Raw genomic sequence first — 13101 nt, forward strand, 5'->3', positions numbered from 1 at the left:
AGGTTTCTGAATGTTTAATTCCTTGCATATTTGATGGTGCAGTGGTAGTATTGTTGCCTCACAGCTATAGGTTTTCTGGTTTGATTCTTGGTTGGGGTGGCTTCTGTGTGGAGTCTGCATCTCCTCCCTGTGTTTGTGTGGATTTGCTCTGGTGCCCTGCCATTTTACAAAGATGTGTCTGCGGTATTAATCCCTGCGTCTCTGCTGAAAATTGTTTTTGTTCTGTCCACAGTAAAATTGACAGGCATTTGAATTTCAAACTTCAGGTTTCTGAATGTTTAAATCCTTGCATATTTGATGGTGCAGTGGTAGTATTGTTGCCTCACAGCTATAGGTTTTTTGGTTTGATTCTTGGTTGGGGTGGCTTCTGTGTAGAGTCTGCATCTCCTCCCTGTGTTTGTGTGGATTTGCTCTGGTGCCCTGCCATTTTACAAAGACGTGTCTGCAGTATTAATCCCTGCGTCTCTGCTGAAAATTGTTTTTGTTCTGTCCGCAGTAAAATCGACAGGCATTTGAATTTCAGACTTCAGGTTTCTGAATGTTTAATTCCTTGCATATTTGATGGTGCAGTGGTAGTATTATTGCCTCACAGCTATAGATTTTCTGGTTTGATTCTTGGTTGGGGTGGCTTCTGTGTGGAGTCTGCATCTCCTCCCTGTGTTTGTGTGGATTTGCTCTGGTGCCCTGCCATTTTACAAAGACGTGTCTGTAGTATTAATCCCTGCGTCTCTGCTGAAAATTGTTTTTGTTCTGTCCGCAGCAAAATTGACAGGCATTTGAATTTCTGACTTCAGGTTTCTGAAAGCTTAATTCCTTGTATATTTGATGGTGCAGTGGTAGTATTGTTTTCTCCCAGCTGAAGGTTTTCTGGTTTGATTCTTGGTTGGGGTGGCTTCTGTTTGGAGTCTGCATCTCCTCCCCTGTGTTTGTGTGGATTTGCTCTGGTGCCCTGCCATTTTACAAAGATGTGTCTGCAGTATTAATCCCTGCGTCTCTGCTGAAAATTGTTTTTGTTCTGTCCGCAGTAAAATTGACAGGCATTTGAATTTCAGACTTCAGGTTTCTGAATGTTTAATTCCTTGCATATTTGATGGTGCAGTGGTAGTAGTGTTGCCTCACAGCTATAGGTTTTCTGGTTTGATTCTTGGTTGGGGTGGCTTCTGTGTGGAGTTTGCATCTCCTCCCTGTGTTTGTGTGGATTTGCTCTGGTGCCCTGCCATTTTACAAAGACGTGTCTGCAGTATTAATCCCTGCGTCTCTGCATAAAATTGTTTTTGTTCTGTCCGCAGTAAAATTGACAGGCATTTGAATTTCAGACTTCAGGTTTCTGAATGTTTAATTCCTTGCATATTTGATGGTGCAGTGGTAGTATTATTGCCTCACAGCTATAGGTTCTCTAGTTTGATTCTTGGTTGGGGTGGAGTCTGCATCTCCTCCCTGTGTTTGTGTGGATTTGCTCTGGTGCCCTGCCATTTTACAAAGACGTGTCTGCAGTATTAATCCCTGCATCTCTGCTGAAAATTGTTTTTGTTCTGTCCGCAGTAAAATTGACAGGCATTTGAATTTCAGACTTCAGGTTTCTGAATGTTTAACTCCTTGCATATTTGATGGTGCAGTGGTAGTATTGTTGCCTCACAGCTATAGGTTTTCTGGTTTGATTCTTGGTTGGGGTGGCTTCTGTGTGGAGTCTATATCTTCTCCCTGTGTTTGTGTGGATTTGCTCTGGTGCCCTGCCATTTTACAAAGACGTGTCTGCAGTATTAATCCCTGCGTCTCTGCTGAAAATTGTTTTTGTTCTGTCCGCAGTAAAATTGACAGGCATTTGAATTTCAGACTTCAGGTTTCTGAATGTTTAATTCCTTGCATATTTGATGGTGCAGTGGTAGTATTGTTGCCTCACAGCTATAGGTTTTCTGGTTTGATTCTTGGTTGGGGTGGCTTCTGTGTGGAGTCTGCATCGCCTCCCTGTGTTTGTGTGGATTTGCACTGGTGCCCTGCCATTTTACAAAGATGTGTCTGCAGTATTAATCCCTGCGTCTCTGCTGAAAATAGTTTTTGTTCTGTCCGTAGTAAAATTGACAGGCATTTGAATTTCAGACTTCAGGTTTCTGAATGTTTAATTCCTTGCATATTTGATGGTGCAGTGGTAGTATCGTTGCCTCACAGCTATAGGTTTTCTGGTTTGATTCTTGGTTGGGGTGGCTTCTGTGTGGAGTCTACATCTCCTCCCTGTGTTTGTGTGGATTTGCTCTGGTGCCCTGCCATTTTACAAAGACGTGTCTGCAGTATTAATCCCTGCATCTCTGCTGAAAATTGTTTTTGTTTTGTCCGCAGTAAAATTGACAGGCATTTGAATTTCAGACTTCAGGTTTCTGAATGTTTAATTCCTTGCATATTTGATGGTGCAGTGGTAGTATTGTTGCTTTACAGCTATAGGTCTTCTGGTTTGATTCTTGGTTGAGGTGGAGTCTGCATCTCCTCCCTGTGTTTGTGTGGATTTGCTCTGGTGCCCTGTCATTTTACAAAGACGTGTCTGCAGTATTAATCCCTGCGTCTCTGCTGAAAATTGTTTTTGTTCTGTCAGCAGTAAAATTGACCGGCATTTGAATTTCATACTTCATGTTCTTCAGAATACATAGTAGCACAACCTTTTTTTCTAGCAATTTTCTAAGTTTATAAGATGAATATTTTAAATTTGTCCCTATTTTTGGGACTGTATTCCCCCATTATTGGCTTCGTCCAGGTTTTTGTGCTAAGGTTGACAGCTATGGCAAGAACTGAATTCAGTGAATATGTTTGAGGGCTGTATTCCCTCATTACTGGGTTTGTCCAGGTGTTTTGTACTAAGAGGTTGACAGCTATGGTGAGAACTGAATTCACTAAATGATAGCCATTTAAGTTTCAGTCTTCCTCTCTTTTACAAAGCAGCTGATGTGGCGTAGTGGTATGTTACTCTGACTGTTTTTTGCTCAGGGACCTTGGCAGTAAAATGTATGGTGGCAACACAACATTTTATTCTAGCAACTTTCCAAGATTATACAAGCAATGTTTAATGTGTCCCTGGTTTTTGGGCTTTTGACCCCCCCCCCCCCCCCCAATACATTTTGGCTTTTTCCAGTTTTCTTGAGCTGCGAAGTTGAGATGCAGTTGAGTATTGAGTAGATTTTATAAGGAGCTGAGAGCTGCAGGGGAATAGAAGTTTAGTGCTTTGCCTAGTTAATACTATAGCACAACAGGCTGTGTACTTGCTTTTGATGCAGAAGGCTGTGGGTTCTACTCCCACAAAGGGTGGATGCTGCCGTACTGAGAATGTTCTCCTTAGTGAAAATACTAACTATGAGTCTGTTATCAGTTTGCCATCCATTTCCTCTTGCAATATTATTACTAGCTTATCATTTTTTAATGTAATATAGGCAATTTATTCCTGAGGGGCAACAGACACTTTATTTTTCGATGAAACCATGAAATATAAAGGTGATTGCTAGCAGCAACCGCTTCATTAGTTACAGATTTCTTTAATGTGGAATTATTTAGATGTCTTACTTCAGAGATTGTGCATATTTACTGATAATGGACTGTAGAATTGTGCATATTTACTGATAAAGGTGGACTGTAGAATTGTGCATATTTACTGATAATGGTGGACTGTAGAATTGTGCATATTTACTAATAATGGTGGATTGTGGAATTGTGCATATTTACTAATAATGGTGGACTGTAGAATTGTGTATATTTACTAATAATGGTGGACTGTGGAAGTCTGAGTAGACTTTTTTATGATAAATGTTCTCAACTGGGCAGTTTTGCCATTATGGGTGCATATGGTTTGTTTCATTGCTTACTGGAAAAATGTTCAAAACAAATTTAAAACACCCTCTAACGAGTGTACTGTATTGTACAAGGAATCTTGCCTAGGACACCACGATGGAAACCCGCAGTCCAACTAACACAGTTTATTGGTAGAAATAACACAAAATAACGCTGAACAATCCACAATGCGTTTTCGATCAAACAATCTTCTTCAGCAAAAACTGGATCAAACAATCTTCTTCAGTAAAAACTGAAACACTGAATAGTGCTTCACTCCTAATTAATTACCCTGCCCTGTTGTCTGTCCAATTACACAAATTGCTAATTAGTTTAAAAACATCAACTAATTTAAAGTACCAGTATGAAAAAAAATTTTGTTTTTAACTTAACACACTGTATTTTAGTCAAATAGTTTTAAAATAAATAAATAATTGTTTACATAGTTAGAATATGAAATGACTTGAACATATTCTGATTAAAAAACATGTATAGTGTTGTAAAATTTCACATTAAAACCACTTTGTTGTTTAAAAACCTTTTTAAACTGATTTCTTCCAAGTTATATATATTAAATGTGATGAATGGTGACATCTGGTGGCTTTGTGATGTAAGTACAAGAGCTTTATAATTTTGCAGATCTAAGTTTTAGTACTGGCTTTATAGACAAATAATCATTCAAACCTGGAAATTTATTGGAATCCAGTACTATCTGCCAGTATAACTCTTTATATTCAAGTTTATCTTCCCATAATCCACCCCTAATATCCCTAGGTAAAGAGTCTAGCACAAAAAAAGAAAATTCTGCTTGTGGGCAAGAAACTTGATGTCTAAACAATGCATTTTTCACATTTTGTTTTTTAACTTCATATAGGTGTTCATAAATGCGACATCTTAGTTTCCTTTCTGTTTTTCCCACATAAAACGAGGTACAGAAATTACAGGTTGCAAGATATACAACACCATTGCTGTTGCAGTTAAATGTACCTCTGCTAGTGAGTGTTCTATTCCTAGCTTCCAAAAAAATCTCCTTTTTGTTGTTAATCCTGGGGCATTGGGAACAAAACCCACATTTGTATGTCCCCACACCCCTGGTGCCAGTTTTCTTGTCTTTAGGGCCACCAAATTCAAACATTTGTTTGAAATTGGTGTCCCTCCGATAAATAAATTTTAGTGGTCTTTGATTTTTGAAAGGTAAATCTGAAATTTGAACAAATCTTGACCATTCCTTAGATATAACTTGCCTAATAGGCCCTGAATCCCCCGTATAATCAAGTATATACGCTGTATCTAAAGAAGTGGTTTCTTTGGAACCCAAATCGTTGGTTGTACTAGAGATGTTCTGTCCTAGAATAGGGGCAAATCTTTTGTGCCTTTCTTGGACCACTTCGAGTAAGGCCTCATCAAGTAGTGGTCTTGGATAACCCCTGTCCGTTAACATGTTGCAAACATTGTTACTTTCACTTGAAAATTCTGAGTCGTCTGAGGTCATTCGACTGACCCTAACAAGTTGTCCCTTCACTATGTTTTTCTTTTGAAAATAAGGGTGAGAACTTTGATAGTGAAGGTAAGAATTTGAAAAGGTTTTCTTGCGATGTATACCTGAGGAAAATCCTGTAGCCTGCTTTTTAAGTATAATGTCCAAGTACACACATTGTTCCGCATTTGCCTCAAATGTAAAATCCAAAAAGTTGGTGGTGTCTTTCAAATAATCCAAAAATTCATGGAATTTTTCCATTGTGTCTGTCCAAAATATACATATGTCGTCCAGGAATCTCTTGTACAAACACCAGCATTGGGTGTATGGACTGTTCAAAATGTATAATTTTTCCCACCTTTTCAAAACTATGTTGGCATATGTAGGTGCACATTTGGCACCCATGGCAACACCCTTCTTTTGTTTAAAAAATTCCCCTTGGAAGTACATGTAGTTGTTTTTTAAGATTGTTTCCATGAATAAAAAACAATTTGTAAAATCAAGATGTGACAAAGTGCCTTGGTCCAAAATCTCTTCTTCCAACCATAAAAGGCCTGTCTCATGTGGGATGGAACCAAATAAATCCACTATGTCTAGGGTAATAAAAATAAGGTCCGGTGAAAATAATTCTGTTTTAACACTCCTTAGAAAGTCCCAAGAGTCCTTAAGGACCGTGTCTCCAGTGTATGACTAAACTTTCAGTTTGTCATCTACAAATTTGGCTAGTGGTGTAGTGATAGACCCCTCAGCCGAAACTATTAACCTAAGTGGTGGATCTGTGGGATTCTTGTGAACCTTTGGTATTCCAAATACCGTCGGGATCCGAGGGTGTTGATTGAATAGAAAGTTGTGTTGGTCCTTACTGATGGAACCTTCCAAAAGTAGGTCATCCAACATTACATGTATTTTGCTTTTAGCTATGTTCACCTCATTGATCAAGGCCTTAGAATATTTGCTAGTGTCATGTAGGGATTCCCTCATCTTGGAAATTATTTATTTATTTTAAAACTATTTGACTAAAACACAGTGTGTTAAGTTAAAAACAAAATTTTTTTTTCATACTGGTACTTTAAATTAGTTGATGTTTTTAAACTAATTAGCAATTTGTGTAATTGGACAGACAACAGGGCAGGGTATTTAATCAGGAGTGAAGCACTATTCAGTGTTTCAGTTTTTGCTGAAGAAGATTGTTTGATCCAGTTTTTGCTGAAGAAGATTGTTTGATCGAAAACGCATTGTGGATTGTTCAGCGTTATTTTGTGTTATTTCTACCAATAAACTGTGTTACTTGGACTGCGGGTTTCCATCGTGGTGTCCTAGGCAAGATTTTATTGTGGTTGCTAGCTTTCATCATTTTGCCTACATCTCCTTTTTGTATTTGTTGCGTCAATTTTTGGATGGCTGACACCACGGAAGCAGCATCCAACACAGACTTCTGCTACGAAAGCAGAGGTGAACTCAGGAAGGTTATAGGTCAGTTGACCCAACTAGTGGAACTACTAACTCCGGTTTGCTATTCCCTGGTAGGCGGGGCTTCTGGACGGAGGAATGCCACACCACCAGTACACTCACCTTGAGGAGCCGGCCAAAGTGATTCCAGTTCCAACACTAGCGCATTTCAACGAGATTTCAGTCCTGGTTTGCAGAGCAATGCACAAATGAGTGGTACAACGCACCAAGGAGCGGACCAAGCTATTCCCTGCCCTGACATAGGCTCACTTAACCAAGCCAACGGTTCAACTTCATATGGGAGCCAAAATTTTGTTGACTTCCCGAGACTACTTCGGAGTGGCAGTTCACTTAATAGAAACAGTGGAACTCCACCACTTATTCCAGGAGAAGGACTTTCTGGACATATTAACAAAGGTGACACTAACAAACAATGTAACCTTGATTTCAAGGTATTTTGTGCAAATGTTATAATATGCAAAGTGACACTTGTGACAAAGGGGCTAAATCTTACAAAACATATCAACAAAGTCTTGATGAATTATACTTTCTTTTAGACAAATACAAAGGTTTAGAATGTGATTGTAGTTATTTAAAGGAGTGCCTTGCAAAGGAGGTAGTACCGAAAGGGTTAAGACTATCAAAGTTCCCTAAAAAAGCTGAGGAAGGGTCTGTTTTTCACTTGAATTTAATAAAAATTTTTGACCAGTGCGGGTTTGAGGTTGTTAAAGTCATTTTAACAGAGAACAAGAGGGTTATGGCTTGTTTGATAAAAGAAATGGAAACCACCAACGACAGGATAATTAATGATTTGCTTTTTAAAGGAGACAGGGAAAAACAACAGTATTATGACATTTTTAGGCAAATAGACTCGGACTGCATTACTAACATGAACAGGAAATGTGGCAATCTGGCTAGGGACCTGAAGGAATATAGGAACAATGTAGCATACCCTAAACCTAAGTTTTATTCAGGGATGCAAGATTACAGGACCACTAGGGAAGAGAGGTGTCTCTCACCAAACCCCAATTATGACCATAGGGATGATTTTGGAGACAACCAACCTCGGGAAGAAGAATACCCTTTAGGTCAGGGCCCCCCCCCCCTCCGTCGATCCAATCGATCCGCAACCAGAATCGGGTTTACTACAACCAGAGGGGTTACAACAGGAGATAGGCAATCACGTGGCCTATTGTACTGTTGGACAGGATGCCATGCCCTCTGCAGCCCACTGCAATCACACCATGCCTACTATCTGTCAACAATGTGCAGGGTACTAGCAACATAGTGGGATATTCTAGGCAAGTGTGTTTGTGTATGACACATGAGTTCAGACCATATTCTGGGTAATAGTAGGGTTGCTTACTTTGTTCACCAGGCCTTTTGCCAGATGTAGGGGTATGGCTTGCCAACCCAGTCTCTTGGCTGATTGAAATCTGTAAACCTCATGAGGTGGACATTGTGACTTATAATACGGCCACCATATAAGAAAACTACAAAACCCACTCCTCAACATGTCCAGTGGTTAGACACTCACAACCACCTCCACACAGGCTCTGACTGTCAAACACACACAAACACACACACATCTGCCATGTCTTGGACTAGAACTCCTACCTATCTAGTTTATCACACTACAGCATTAAACACTTACAGGGCACGCTACAGAGATTACTGGGTTGCAGCAGTCCCAAAGCTGTATTTCTAGGTGGGTAACATCAACAGGATTGCCAAAGAAGGGCATTTCAAGTGTACTGCGAGTTGTACATGTCTTGTACCTGTGTGTACCTGATGCTTACTGTCACAAAAACACATTTACACCCACTTACAACTGCTTAAAAGTGTCTTATTCAGCCCTAAATGACATTATCAAAAAGCCTTGCAGGTCTTGAACCCTGGACCATGCACAACAAGGTCACTGGACTTACCACTAAGCCATCTGAGTGATATGCATGGTTCATGGTTTTTATAATACACATCTTACTACAGGTATTTCACAGTAATGAAAACAAATGGGACAGTCACTTTGTGTACATATGTACAGTACCCTTGAATGTACTGTACTCTGTGAAACAACATAGACAAGTCTACATCTGTACAACTGTCATAACTAAATACATATATGCACCTACGGGATGTGTACATACATACACACACACACACACACACACACATATATATATATATATATATATATATATATATATATATATATATATATATATATATATATATATATATATATATATATATATATATACGCATATACACAGACACAGCTATAGCTATATATATATATATATATATATATATATATATATATATATATATATATATACATATACACATGTCTGAACACCCTTTGTCACACAGAAGGGTTCCAAAGGAACTGACGTGTACACAAAACAGAGGCATGTTTTATAACATTTAAATATTAATCAGTTCATCAGAGAAGGGATGGTTGTTGTGTATGTGGAGTTTGGGGTGGGGAATGATGGCTAAGGAAATATACCCCAGGAATTGTGGAGTTTGGGTGGGGGAATGATGGGTATGGACATACACCACGGTGACCACTTCTGTGTCACTGCTCAACAGTGGCACAGGAAAATAACATACCCAATTGTAGTCATTCTTGTATGTCTATTTTTTTCTATTCCTAACTATGTAATAATTTGTAGACTCCACTCACCACAGATGACTACCATAGTGTGCAGCATGTTAAAAGACATAACACATGTTAAAAGACATAATACAGGGTAGTCACACACACACAAACACACACACACTTGCCAGTATTGTGCATATATGTCTTGCCTATGTAAAATTAACTAGTAGAGTGGTATGCAGTTGAGGTATGTGCCACAGAACCCATACAATTACACTTACTCTGATTCTGCTTCTGAGCTGGGTGACATCACAGACTGATTACTTGCAGTGGGGTGGGGGGAAAAGGGTGGTTGAGCAGATGACAAGGATAAAGGCCAGTGCAAACACACAACTACACTCAGCCATTTGCTGACACACACACTCAGGTATTTGCTGATACACTCACACACACACACACACACACACACACACACACACACACACACACACACACACACACACACACACACACACACAGTTGCCAATAGTGGGATCAGGACTCCTGCCTGTCTACAGATCACTATTACAGTACTACGCAGTTACGAGACCCACCGGAGAGATTACACATTTCAAGGCAGTCAAAATGCCCTACTAAGATAGACGAAAACAACAGGGATACTGACAGTGAAGATGTACATAGTTGTAAACCTGTGTGTTTAAAGTAGGAGTCCATTACAACCGGTATGTACAAACAAGACACATCATCTGCAGGTAAGACATAGGTAGGCCTGAGAGGTATAGTTGTAGCACAACAAGCCCTGAACTGGAGTGTGTCCATCTGTGGAATGGATAACTACTATCACTATACAGGGTTACAGTGGTCATGCTCATACACATTGAATCACAGGACTTGTTTGGATGCATTGACTCCAATTACACAAGGTGGCAGTGGGTACGTTCATACACTCTGTAGCACAGGGCTGTTTGGGATGCACTCCGATTCTATCCACGGAAAGCCACAGTGTGCATACTCATACACGTACATGTACAGAACATGTTGTAATGGACGCCTATTGTAAACACACAGGTTTACAGCTTTGTACATCTTAACTGTATATATGCACATCATAGAGTTTTACTACCAGATACCTGTATGTGGCCCGTAAATTATATATCTGTGTCTGTGCTGTGTGATGCACATGCATACATGTACATGAAGTACTGACATAATGTGAAGTATACACAATCATGCATGTGTAGAAGTGACAGACAGGTTAACTGGGACACACAGGTGGATGCTAACTACAGCATGTGTCACACACATTGCTACACTGAAAGACATACATTGATAGCAGGTTGTAGACAGTGGCATTATACTTGGAACAGTGGCATGTGCAAGCATAATAGTTGAGCCCCATTGTCTAATGGTACTGAGGTGTAGGTGTCAAGATGACCTCTCCCGGCTGTGTTAGTAGTTGTCATTATTAGCAGGACTGCTAAACTAAGTATATTAGACATTGATCATATACACAATGCCTGCTGGTGTCCGTCACCTTAGATGTAGCATTTGATACCAAGCACATTACTGCCACTCACAGTGATGTCATGGTATGAGTGGCAACTGCTTGACCAAAACAATGAGCCAATGTCCTGCTATAATTATGAGGTTGTCCAGTGTCTGTCATTCTGGGATGTCATGACTAAAAGACAAGCCTTTGTCACAGAGCACATGTATCCATGATTCAAGGGAGTGTGGATAATACCTAGGTCACATTTACCTATATAGTGGCATTCCAAGGCAAAAGTCCTAAACACAGAAGTAACACCCTGACACCTACAAGACAATTGCATTGGATGCATATGCTAACCAGTGTTAGATGTGTGGCTTTCGTAATCCATTTGCTCAGTGTAGAACCTACAATGGGGAATACTGACATCTGTGCAGTGAGGAACACCTGGCTGAAGGCTCTGTAGTGCACAGTTGCACTACCACCATATAACTCAGATCCAGGCATGTGGGCCATAACACTGGTATGGACCATTCCAGGTGGTGGTGTCCACATATTCATAAAGGCTACTCACAAGTAAAGACCACTACTGTGACATATGTCATCATAGATGAGTCAGGTACAGGTGATGGTGGCAAAACCTGCATTCTAGGGTGTATCCTCATACATCCACCACCATGTCCTTAGACTCCCAACATACATCCATACATGTGGTATTACATAGTATGGTAGAACACCAAATAACCTTCGATTGGTGGACTGTACCTAGCCCTACATCAACTGTGCAAAGTACCCATGTACTGACACAGTTGCATAATGTCTTATGGAATGCAATTATACCACTCTTTGTAACCAGGTCAGTTGTACACATACCAGGGTCCCTCAAATGTTGTCAGCATTAACACAGTCGACTGTTGCTGTACACCAGTAAACACCCTCATGGTTGGATATGACCTAAGTGTACCTGCCCTGGATATGTACATCCCACACTTATACAACATAATTGAAAATAACATAGCTGTTGTCCTTTCTACATACAGGTGACTACATTCATTACACACATGCATATGGCGGATATGTACTGTTAGCATTCAGCAGCCATGGACCTAAGGTTTGATATCTATGTTGACAGAGGTAATATTACCTCTCTACTGGTCACCCATGACACCTATCATATCATACAACAACCCGTGTGGCATGTATGTCATTAGACATGTCCACCTAATGCAATGCCTACAAACATACCCAAATAACAGGATCATAGCACCTACACACATGGCCTGTATTGACAGACTCAGGGAAATACAGCTATGCTATGTATGTTCCTGAGTAGTAACAGGTGATATGTCCGTGACATGCACAGCCATGTGTGCCCACAGCTCCTACATATACCCCATGTCAACAATTGCAAGCCATGCATGCTGTGTGCATTCTGGACATTAACCTTATTACCACAATAGCCAGAACATGCTGGGGTGAGATATTTACAAGCCACAGACCTCGCACATGCTTGAATGAGTGTAATGCCTAGCTCAAACAGAGCACATTGCTAGCACTCTTCCAGTAATCATTAGGTGTGCATGGCAAATATGAAGTGCTCACTGTTGACCATTACAGTGCCCTGGCTTCACCTTGGAACTGTCAAGTAACAGTTTGTGGGATCATGACATGGAATGGTATGTGTGTCTTGCTGATATGTGCTGTTGGCATGAATGTACACTTGGCTACTCAGTGAAGGTGGTTGTGTGTCCTACCAGTACATAAATATAACATCCATTGCGGTGTAATGCTCGCTAGGTTTCACACATGGTGTGGGGAAGGTGTGAAATGTATCCTCTTGACCTGCTAGTCCACTTACTGATGGAGACTGCATATGTGTACATGTATTGATGTGTGTTTAGATTCCATGCATGTGCAATGTCTGATGTTTGAAGGTGACTGTTGTCTTAGTACATCATGCTGTTGCAATGCAGCCTCAACATTGCCAACTGTATATGGTGATATGCTCAAAGTACAGTAAGCTGTACTATAGGTATGGACAGATGTTTGGACATGACTACTGAGTGGTGGGGCTACTTTGCAGATGAATGATTACTGAGGACAGCTCACAGGTGTGTTACAACCATTCCTACAATAACCTGTGTAACTGCTAAGCTATGGTTCTGTTAATTGAAGTGGAAGACACACAACGTAGAATGCAGTAAGCATAACACTGAAGGCAAACCTCTTGACACCTGTAGCAGTAACAGTATGTGTGTGTGTCCATATATGTCA

This window comes from Protopterus annectens, chromosome 4.part0, assembly GCF_019279795.1.
Source record: "Protopterus annectens isolate FY-2018-M chromosome 4.part0, PAN1.0, whole genome shotgun sequence".
NCBI classification, from domain to species: domain Eukaryota; kingdom Metazoa; phylum Chordata; order Ceratodontiformes; family Protopteridae; genus Protopterus; species Protopterus annectens.